We start from the raw sequence: 12,569 nt of genomic DNA on the forward strand, positions 1-12,569 counted from the left end.
TTAACTCCACTAAATAATAAATGTGTGCATGTGAGAAACTCAAGTACAGTTCTTGCTTTACCTTCAAGGGAGGGGGGTCAGTTGTTACTTTGCTACATGGAACACACAATTTTCAAAGCTTCAGCAGCTTAGAGCATGTCTGGCTAGTGAGATATTAAGATATTTTAATCAGATGTCTGACAATTGTTTAGTGACTCTTACCTTTAGGGCATTGATATATTTGCCTATGAAAATGCTCTACATGCTGTTTAACTAGCCCTGTAAACTACAAAATTTCTTTAGCAGTCATTTCGATCTGTGCTGTAATATCTCTTTTTTTGAGATGGGACAACAAAACCTTTTTCACTTAATCATAAAGTTACAGCAACTCTATCTTGTATAATGGGGAAGGTGCCATTATTTGGGCTCATATTTCTGTGTGTGTATTATATTTATATATATAAATATACATATATATATATATATATATATATATATATATATATATATATATATATAGTTAGACTAGTGCAGTGTATAGTGTGTGTGTGTGTGTGTGTGTGTGTGTATATATATATATATATACACACACACACACACACACACACACACACACACACATACACATATATGGGACTACTGCATTACATTGAGCGTATGTGTGCATGTGGTTGACAGCTGTTTAGCTGACTACATATGCTCAACTAAGCAGATGATTGACAGGTGTGTGAGAACTCACAATTCCTAGGGTTGGGGAATATGCACTTTCTGTGCAGTCTTGGAGACAGTATATATAGTTTGCAGGGGGTGTGAGTGCACGGGGGGGGGGCTGGGGGGGGCTTGCCCCCTGTAAAAAAAAAAAAAACTGTATTGTATTTTGGTTTTTAAAAAGAAAATTTTGCATGGCCTAGGTTGTATCTCAATGCATGCATAATAGCATGTCACCGTTTTTGATGTTTTGACATAGATATTTGGTAGACAACAGTGGATGTACTCAATTATTTGGTAGGATATATATATATATATATATATATATATATATACACATACACACACACACACATATATACATATAAATATTATATATATATATATATATATATATAAATATAAATACATATATGTTTTTATATAGATAAATATATATATATGGAACCATCTGACAACGACCAACTTACCCGAACGCCAGAGAACGTCAGCCAAGATCCGAAGACAAGTCAGAAGACTGACACTGAGAAACTGAGCACTGGACAAGGGGATGGGGAAAGGATGTGTAAGTGGTAGTAAGTAGAAGTAGTAGGACGATCAGAGTAGTAAGGTGTGCGGATTCTTTTGTCTGTAAGTAGGTAGGGTGGGATAAGTGAGTTAGGTAGGGTTAGAGGTTAGGTGAGCGATAATTGATAGCGGAGTTAGGAGAGTAGGGTTTTAGAGGTTGTAGATAGTTGTGTATGGTAGGGTTAGTGTTGGTTTGTTAGGTTTTGGTGTGCTTGTGTTGTGTGTGGTGTTTGTTTGGGGGATTGATTTTGTGTTTGTTGTGTTGATGTGTATTTGTGTTGTATGTGGTGTGTGTGTTGAACTCTGTCGATTATGTGGTGTCGGTGAAGTCGTTGTCGGTGTTATGAAGTGTCGATGTTGTCAGGTAGATCCATATATATATATATATAAAAATGTATTTGGATAGATACAGATATATATGAGTTCCACCTTTTTTGCTGGAAACAGAGCTCAGTGTTTGTGCAAATCAGTGAGTGCACTCTTAGTGGAGTGCTCTTCTTGTCAAAAGCTGCAAATTTCAAACAGAAAAAAAATGTATTGTGGGGGGTATGTGGGGATTTTTATATTAATACCAAAATGTTTAAATATACTAAAAGTTTCAGCATCGTGGGTATGATTTTGTGTGTGAGTATTTATGGTTAAGGTTAAATTAAGGGCTAGATAATAAGATACTTTTAATGTTGCACACACTTGCAGTGTGTAATATGTATCTGAGTATACTATGTAGTGGTATTGTTAATAAAGGCATAGGGGTATTGTTAATAAAGGCATAGGGTTGTGTAGCTTGTATCTGAGTATGTTGTGTAGTGGTATTGTTAATAAAGGCATAGGGTTGTGTAGCTTGTATCTGAGTATGCTGTGTAGTGGTATTGTTAATAAAGGCATAGGGTTATGTAGTACGTATCTGAGTATGTTGTGTAGTGGTATTGTTAATAAAGACACAAGGTTGTGCAATACATATCTGAGTTTGTTGTGTAGTAGTATTGTTAATAAAGGCATAGGATTAAGACTGGGGCAGGATTAAGTTAGCACACATTACTAGAGTGGTACAGGGGGAAAACACATTACAGTGACTAATAGAAGGCATTCCCCAACAATAAATTGTTTCTTTTAAATTCTCAGTCTTAACACTGTAGCAACAGAAATAGCATAACTTTAATAGTGAATGTGACTGATTATTATAGCCTGTCTGATGTACACCTGATGACACCTAGAACATCCTGAAGGGTGTACAGTGAACCTTCATAGCTAATGGACTATATACATATAGCTGTCACCTGATTAAATCATTCAGTTTCTTCTGTAGGTATTTAACAAGTGAACTAATAATTGTATATACATACAAAAATGATTTGAACCTTTCCATATTATTTTCATTATGATTTCTTAACACTGTAGCCAAGAGAAATGCTTACGAATGTTTACACAAGTAGTTCTTGGAGGGCATAGGCAGCCCAGTTAGAGATGACACTGTTATGTCTCTTCCACAAGTGTACCAAGGGGAAAAAAAAGGTAAAATGTCAGTGCCAAAGGAATTTTTTGAAAATTGTCAGAAATGTCTGAAATAGTGAATCTATTAAAGTTTTATAGTTTTAAGTAGGAAAATTTGGAAGAAAAGTTATTTTGATTATTTGAACAGTTGATAGTGATGCCCACAGAGGTGAAGTCCAGTAACAAAACAAACTACTGAGTCTAGCTGGGGAAGATGTAAAAATGCAATAAAATCACGAAAAATGATCAGGCAGGTTTCTTAGATAAATAACTGCAGGGCATTTTAGAACAATGCAGTCCCCAAAAGACAAAAATAGATAGATATAAAAATAGTATGTGGTAGCGAGATATGCTAATACTACAAATGCCTCGAAACATCCCTGAAGAATATCTGCATACCTTCCTAGGGTAGCTAATCCTAGAAATAATACACACTCTACAGTATAGCAAGAACTAGAAAGGAATCATCCTGTGGAGAAAAACACCAGAAAAATTATCAAGGTTGTTGTGGAATGTTTCATGGTTATCTTTCATAGTATAATTTACAAGTGAGTACAGTGAAATAAACTGTATTTGAGATTTGTGGAGGATTTCTCCAAGAAGGTATTCAATGTCAAACAAGCTATGAAAAAGCAACCAAAGAAATCAAATAGCAACACCCCAAGAGAAGAATCACAGTGAATATTGTCGACTTTAATACTTTTGTCTTTTTAATATGAAGGTTTTTTTCAAAGAGGTAAGTTCCAGCATTCACTGCTGTTAAAAAGGATAACTCATAAGTCACTTGACCAAAGTACAGTTGTGCACACTTACCATAAATGTAGATGTTCAAGTGTATTCACTGTTGCAGTCATTACATTTGGGTTATCTGCTTGCAGGTAGCCCTCAGTCAGCCTGATTAACAAAGCCTTGGGTCCTGCGTCGGTTGCTGTCCCTTCTTCCATGACATCAGATTGTCAGGGGTATAAAACATGCAGCCGACACCATTACACCAGTTTTTCTTGCCCCAGATATCAGGAGCCCCCCTAATGGGAAGCAATTAAATATAAAATTACAATGATATACCTCCAACAAAAAAGCAAATACACCAAAAAGGCTTTTAAGAACAGTAAAGGAAAGTAGAGGTATAGCCAAAAGAAGTTAGGGGGCTGGAGGGAGGGTAACCAGGACTGCAACAGTGAATACACTTGAACATCTACATTTATGGTAAGTGTACACAACTGTACTATGTTCTCCATGTATCACTGTTAGTCATTACATTTGGGTAGATTCCTGAAGCTATGGTTGGGAGGAGGAATTTAGATAACATTAGGACCAGCTATAAGGCCCTGCAAGACTGCAGTGGCAAAGCCAGGTCTGGATTTAGAGAAAATTGGCAAATATAATGCTTGGTGAAATTATGCACAGAACTCCAGGTAGCAGCTTCTAGGATGTCCCTGGTAGGGACACCACTGAGAAAGGCTGTAGTAGTAGATGCAGCCTTGGTGGAGTGAGGTCTGATCCCCCTGGGGGATAGGTTTTCCATGGTGCTTATAGCAGAAATTAATGCAATGGCCTATCCATTTAGAAATGGTTTGCTTTGAAATAGCCTTCCCCTCTGCCCCTGCAGCAAATGCCACCAGCAGTTGTTCAGATTTCCTTTGAAGTTTAGTCCTGTCCAAGTAGAATCTAAGTTGTCTGTGCACATATAAGGAATTTAGTATCCGTTCCCCTTTGTTCTGTGGATTGGGAAAGAAGGTTGGCAAATGAATGGACTGATTAAGAGCCACACTGGATACCACCTTGGGCATGAAAGATGGATTGGTCTGAGAGACAACCTGTCCGCATGAAAGATGATGAAAGGCTCCACTGCCATAAGGGCCTGTAACTCAGATACCCTTCTAGCTGAAGTGATTGCTAAATGAAAAGCTGTTTTCCAAGAAAGAAATTTTAAGTCTGCAGAAGCAGCTGGCTCAAAAGGAGGTAGCGTGAGTTTCTCCAAAACAAAGTTAAGGTCCCAGGCTGGGGTTGGAGCTCTGCTTGGTGGTCTCAAATTTTTGGCCCCTCTGAGGAACTGCTTGAGCAGTGGATGAGAGAAGAGGGGAGGTTCTGTGTTATAATGAGTGAAAAGGCTGAGGTGTGGATTTTAATGGAGGAAAAAGACAAGCCCTTGTGAAGCATCTCAGTTAAGTATTGTAAAATCTGAGGTAAACTGAGTGCTGCTGTGCTCATCCCTTGAGAATGGTTCCAGGCACAGAATCTTTTCCATTTTTCAGCATAAGATTTTCTAGTACTAGGCCTCCTTGCCTGTAAAATGATATCCATCACAGGTTTACTGAGGGATGGTAAAGGAAAGATTAAGTAATTAGCCAGGCTGCAAGGTTCAGTGTTAGAAGCTGAGCGTGCAGAATATGGTTCTCCTGCTGAGACAACAGTGAAGGAGTGTGAGGCAGGTGCCATGGGGGTAACTGTGACACACTGCGCAGGAGGGGGTACCAGTGTTGGTGTGGCCAGTCTAGAGCAATCAAAATCATCCTTGGTTTCCCTGTTTGATTTTTAGTAGTACTTTAGAGAGCAGAGGCAGAGGGGGAAAGGCATAGACTGATAGGTTTTTCCAGCTGAAGGACAGAGCATCCACTTTCCAGGCTTGTTTGTGCAAAATTTGTCCAATTGGTAGTTCTGGGGAGAGGCAAACAGGTCTATATCTGGGCTCCCCCATTTGCTTGTCAACATGTTGAAAATCCTTGGCTCCAGTTTCCACTCATGTGGGTCCATGAGGTTTCTGCTTAGACTGTCTGCCAGTGTATTTAATTTTCCTGGTGGGAATTAAGCTTGTAGGTGCACTTGGGAGCTCAAGGCTGTGTTCCACAATGCCATGGCGAGTCTGCAGAGGAGGTAAGAATGTGTACCCCCCCTGCTTGTTTATGTACCACATAACAGTGGTGTTGTCCATCTTTACCATTAGTTGTCCTGGAAGAATGTGGTCCTTGAAGGCTGTCAGAGCATTCTGTACAGCTAACATTTCTTTTTGATTGATGTGCAGGTGCATTTGATTTGGGTTCCATTTGCCCTGAATGCACTTCCCTGCCAGGTGAGCCCCCCCATGCATAGTCTGATGCATCTGTTGTTAGGGTTTGGGCAGCAGGGGGGTGGTGTGAAAGGTAGTCCCTTGTTTTGGTGGCAAGCCTCTGCCCACCAAAGGAACTCTAGGCATAGGCAAGGTATGATAGGAATCATTGCTTCTAGATCCTGAGAATGTTGACACCATAGGCTTTTTAGATACCACTGTAGTTTCCTCATATGCAGTCTTGCATATGTAATTAGAAGAATGCAGGAGGCCATGAACCCCAAGGCTTGCAGTATTTGTCTTGCAGATAGCAGGGTTTTTGTGGCCACTTGTTTGAAGTAGGTTGTCAAATGAATTTGTTTCTCTGGCGTGAGGTAAGCCATCTGGGAAGTTGTATTCAAGCCTGCTCCCAGGAGTATAATTTGTTGACAGGGTTCCAGGTGTGATTTCTTTTCGTTTATGGTGTACCACAGACAAGTTAGAACCCTTTGTACAAAGGCCAGATGATTGAAAAGTACGTCCTGGCTTTCTGCCTGAATTAGACAATCATCCAGGTATGGGTATATTTGAATATTTATTTTCCTGCAAAATGCAATAACTGGAGCTAGGCACTTTGTGAATACCCTGGGTGAGTAGATAAGTCAAAGGGCAGTGCAGAGAACTGATAGTGCATGTAGCCTGCTTTGAAGCATAGGTATCTTCTGCAAGATTCCCTGATTGGGGTGTGCATGTATGCTTTTTTTAAATCTAGTGTTGCCAACCAGGCATCTTTGCCTAGCATAGGAAATAATTGGTGAAGAGTCAGCATCTTGAATTTTGGAATCTCTGTAAAGGTGCTTAAAGTAGACAGGTCCAGGATAGGACACCATAAATTGTCTTTTCTGGGTACCAGGAAAAGTCTTGAGTAGAAACCTTGTCCCTTTTCCTCTTCTGGTACCAGTTGAATAGCCCCCATGATTAAGAGAGAAAGTACTTGTTTTTGGGATTCTGCCCACTGATTTGGGGGTAGGTCCGGCCACCCGCTTGGCATTGGCAACGTGTGGAAGTGAAATCTGTATCCCTGGGACACTATATTTAAAACCCATTTGTCCTAATGAGTTCCCAGTTTTTTGCATGAAGAGCAATCTTTACCCCCCAAAGGGGCAGTCATTTGATAAGTGCTAGGAAATTTTAAAAGGAAGTCATTGTGACAGTTTACCATAGGGGGGAGTATTATTACTCCCAGATTTGGAAGTGGAGGCTTCCCACTGATTAGTCCTGTGTGTCCCCTGGGACTGAAACCTGGGTTTTTTGCTGTGTCTGGGTTTGGCGTGAGAAGACCTGGACGGGGCTGGAAAGGACCAATTCTTAGAGGGCCAGTGCCTACTAAATCTAGGAGGCTGAACTTGTAAGAAATCTTTAACAGTTTGCATAGATTTAGCTTTTATCTTCCATCTTTTTAAGAATTTCCTCAGCCTTGTTGCCAAACAGGTGGTCCTGATTTAAGGAAGCATCCAACAATTTGGCTTTAACATGATCAGGCAAAGATTGCTCCTTAAGCCAAGCATGCCTTCTGAGCACAGACCCAGTAACAACAGCCCTGCAAGAGGCCTCTAAAGAATTAAAACCACGTTGCAAAGTATGTTTTCCAACTTGTTCAGCAGAATGCATTACATCCTGTAATTCTTTATTTTCCACACAGTCTGGAATCAGCATAATTTTCTGTTTAAGCAACCCAATAACATTTTGCTGATACTTTAACATATGAAACTGGCAGTTTAAAGCCCTAATGGCAAAGGTTGCAGAAGTATAAACCTTCTTACCCCATCTATCCAGTGCCCTGAAGTCTCTTTCAGAAGGGGTAGGATTTTTAGCAGTAGAAGCCTTATTGCCCTTGGGCCCCTGTGAAATAGTCTCTGGATCCGCAATAGGATTTTTAAAAAGGAATTTGTGTGACTCAGGGACCCTCTAGTATCTGTCAGGTTTTCTGGGAGCAGGAGGCAAGGAATCAGGGGCGAAACTAGATTCCGAAAAAGCATCATCAACAATGTCTAGTATGGGAGGAATAGCTAAAGGCCCATGCTGAGGTAGGAGTAAGAAATCCCTAAGCCTCTTTTTTGAATCAGAAAAATCTTGGCTTTCCCAGTGGAAATGCTCCCTTAAAGTATGTAAGGTTTCCCCAAAAGAAAAATCCTCTGGAGTGGAAGCAGAGGGAATGGAGTTCTCTGCATCAGAATCCTCATAAGTAGATAAGAGCAAATCCAGATCATAGGAAGAATCGGAAAAAACAGAATCCTGGTCAGAAGATTCATAAATAACTTCAGTCCTAGGCCTTTTAGAAGGGGGGGGGGGTTGGCTACCCCGGATTAGAGTTATTAGATCTTCAGCCATTCTTATCATTTGTTTTTTAGGCATAGAGGCCTGAACATGTGGCCTGGGTGTCGTTTTTTTAGGCATGGTTCGAGATTTAGGCCTAAGTGAAGAAGGAGGAGTCAGTTTAATATACAAGTCCATAGCCCTGAATGCACCCTCAGAAGCCGGTGCCTGCACAGCGGCTCCAGACCCATCCAAGGTAGAGACATCCACGGGTTCCATAGATGAAGCATCTCGCTGCATACCGGACTCCGAATGGGTCTCAATAGAGGCCCGTAAATCAGAAGTAGTGGGTATCAGGGGCTGTGAAAGCACCTCACTGAGTACTGGCGAACTGGCGACTGGCTTAGGAATAGCGTCGGCATCAGTTTTGGACTTTGGCAGCCTGTCTCTGTTTTTATCTTTGCATTTTTTTCAGAATTCCAGTGGTCGGATGGCTAACCGACGACATTTCAGGATAATTAAACTGAGAACCAAAATATTTAAAGGCGAAAATACGATGGATAGTGCGTTGATGAAATAAAGCACAAAACTGACAGCAATGTACATCATGGTCAGGACCTAGGCAAGGAATACAGTACAAATGAAAATCTTTATGAGGTATTTGCTTTCCACAAGTAATGCCATTATTAATTTTTACTGACATCTGTAAGGAGCAAGAAAAAGTTTCCCCAATGGGGTACTTAGCTTTAGTTGAAGACTTCGGTTCTGAAACTAGAAAATGAAAATTTCAGGAGTCGGCCAACTGGCACTTGCGAACTACTTTTGCTTCAGGCACCGCACGGCAAGAAGGACTGATGTAATGGCGTCGGCTGCATATTTTATACCCCTGACGACCTGACGTCATGGAAGAAGGGACAGCAACCAATGCAGGACCCAAGACTTTGTTAATCAGGCTGACTGAGGGCTACCTGCAAGCAGATAACCCAAATGTAATGACTGCAACAGTGAAACATGAAGAACATCTAAAGGTTACCTCATAAGTTAAATGGTCAACAATAGCTCGTCAGAGCACATGAACCAGTTATATGTTCTGTTTTTTTTTTCTTTGGAATACACTGAATATTGAGCATATAATTTAAATCAAGGGAGCTGCTGACTCTCAGTCTTAAGTGCTAGAACAACTCCTTAACCTCAAGAAGATTTTCTGAATTGTCACAACAGTGTTCACTATCTGCACAATCAAACACAATAAAATAATTTCATTTAAAACACATACATGACTGAGAGTGTTTGAAAAGTGCAAATGCATTGAGATACTCCCTGGGAGAGTTTTTGAGCACTTCCTCATACATAAAAGGAGTAACAGTTGTAATACAGAGCCAAGTAATCAACAAAGTGTTACAGTATCTTTTGGCACCTAGTGTCGTTTTCTTAAACACTGACCACTGTATATGGACTGTTCATCACGTACTAAAACAAATCATGGGAAAAGTTCTCTGTGGTTTATAGTTAGTTACTAAGCATGTGTTCCACATGATGTTGAAAGAGCATAGCTGTATTTTAAGTGACTTACCCAAGGTCACATTTCATGTTTGAATTTTTTATCACTTAATGTGTGTACCTCCAGAAAAGATGAAAGCAAAATCTGTACAGAGGTACATTTTAATGATGTAAGGATGAGATGGAGAACAAAAGGAGGATATTAGGACTCATTTGCATGCTTACATACTTACAAGTCAGACTTTACTGTCTTAACTAGAGATATGTTCTTAACATTCCCTGTATCATTTTAATATATAATGATCTTCAGTTGATACAAAGGGTTAAGGCTGAGGTACAAGGTTTGATTCCCTCAAACCTCATTTTCCTGCTGTGTGACTGTGAGCAATTACTTAACGATACATTGCTCACAGGTCCGCTCTGAAAATGGGCTGTGTCCAGTGGGACTACATGGTTAACAAAAGGTGGCATTATTATTGTTATTATTATTATTATTATTATTATTATTAGTAGTAGTATTATTAGCTAGTAATATCACGTATGATGGGCGGCCACGGTGGTGCAGTGGTTAGCATTGCCACCTCACAGCAAGAGGTTCTCTGGTTCAATCCTCGGCTGGGATGCCTTCTGTGTGGAGTCTGCATGTCCTCCCTGTGGTTGCGTGGGTTTCTTCTGGATGCTCTGGTTTCCTCCCACATCCCAAAGACATGCTGTAGGTGGATTGGACATTCTAAATTGGCCCTAGGCATGTGTGTGTGTGTGTGTGTCTGTGTGTGTCTGTGTGTGTGTGTCCCTGTACCTTCTGTGGAAGGTTGGGTGCCGGGCTGGCAACTCAACACCATAAAAACCCCACTGCCAATCATGAGTGGACAGGTGATCCACTGTGGTGACCCCTAACTGGGAACAAGCCGAAAGAAGAAGAAGTAATATCAAATATGATACTGGCTTGAGTTATTAAGGTTGAATTATGAATATTTTCTATTTACTATTCCTCTCACATGGGGATGGATAACACAAAAAAACTACATTGTCTATTTCTTTGCTTTTTCAACACTGTTTTTATTATTTTAAAGGATTATTAATTTAATACTTATTCTCTCCATTATTTTTGTTTTATTTTTCTTTAAAATAACTGCATATATATGTATTTATTTATGTATTTATTTGTTGGTTGGTTGGTTTGTTTCATGGTTGGGTTATAATTGTGATAGGACTCTCCATGTAGTGCAATTTAAATACTGATTGCAAACAAAGAGAGGTTGCATCAAATTACTTGTATGAGGTTTTTATACAGAAGTCCAAGTGGAGGTTGAAGAGCATACTTCATTTTGATAAGCTGGAGTTATGAACCAGTTTGTGTACATATCCCTGAAACAGATGTTGACAATCCAATTCCATGGTGGCAAAGCCAGGAATCTGGAAGAGGGCCTACAGATAAGACATGATGGTATCGGTAATGAAGCACAAGCTTAAATGATGGAAAAGAGGGGTTCTGTTTCATTGAAAATTGGGGTAGTATCTTTATCAGAAAAAATCAGCACAATCGCAGGCTGATTTGGACGAGACAGATTAAGGGACTTGGAACTCAAACAGGGATCATATATGGACAAAAAGGGGGTGATTCATTTTCTTTATGGAACTCTTCCAGGAAAGGAAAGCTGTTGGAGGTGACAATTGATATACACAGCCTAACCCTCAATGCATTACTTGCTATATTGTATAACAATAAAGAGATAGATATAATCCAGCTTTGTGACATAGAGGAACCCAGCCTGGACTACAGATTCAAGTTCACATAGTGACTCAGGAACTGTAAGAGCTGCAAGATGGGACTGAGAGGCTGACACCTGTTTGCCCAACATGGGTGGGGGTGGTAGAGGGGGCTTCAGTTGGTTAATTGACAGCATACAAGTGAAGGCTTGCACACTGCTGGAAACTGCCATACTAACGATATGGGCTAAATCCCAAGCTGGCAACAAAAACACTCATTAACGTGACTGAATGCAATGACATACATGGGGAAAGCTTATGAGACCCTGCACAGATATACATACTAATATTATCACCATAGCCAGTGTCATAGCCTTACTAAAAATAATGTCATTGCTGGGATGCCTGCAGAGGCACAATTCATGCCCCTGGCTTGCTGGTTGGTGGCCACTGTTGATGGCTATAACATCCAAGCTGAGATCCAGGAGTGGAAAATTAATGGGTTCATGTGTGACTTGGTGTGGCTCATTGTTCAGTAAACATGGAGGGAAATGTATAGAAAACAAAAAGTTCATATGTATGAAAACAAGGTTGAAAATGTTGGCTTGAATCAGAAAGTTCAGTAAAAATATACAAGTAAAGGCATGAAGAGAAGTCATCACATAGTTTACCTAGATCATTCAAATAAGAAGACATGCATTTAATCTTAAGACCTTTAAATATTTCAGGAAATGTTTTTCAAGTAATATCAAAGAAATACATATTATAGATCATGCCCTACTAGAGTTTCAACAGCATCATGCAAACAGCTGGAGATGAAAGCATTACAAATGAAAGGATCATGATAGAAGGGGTATCGTAGAAGCCATAGTCAAGAGAAGTATACAGAAAAGTACTGCTCAAAGAGCCAAGTTGTGAGATGGTACAAAGGCAGCTCTTAAAATAAGAATTATGGTTGAAGAAAAAGGAAACTGACAACCTTTTAAATGCTGGAGTGGAAAGGATCAACATCATCAACTCTCTCCCATTTTTCTACATGGGGTTGAGGTGTCATGTCAGCTGTTACCAGCTCTCTTGATTTAGTGCCTCTCTCCTACCTTTGTCAGAGATAATATCTGAATGCCACAGGTCTTCTGTCATAAAATGTATCCGTTTCTAAGTTGGATGACCTCATTTTCTCTTGTCTTCTTCCTGTCTTTCTGAAATCTTCTTTGATGAATATTCTTATACTTTCCACTCATGTGACTAAACCACTGTAGTCTGTTTTCCTGTC

This window comes from Protopterus annectens, chromosome 9.part0 (assembly GCF_019279795.1).
Source record: "Protopterus annectens isolate FY-2018-M chromosome 9.part0, PAN1.0, whole genome shotgun sequence".
In the NCBI taxonomy this organism is placed as follows: Eukaryota; Metazoa; Chordata; order Ceratodontiformes; family Protopteridae; genus Protopterus; species Protopterus annectens.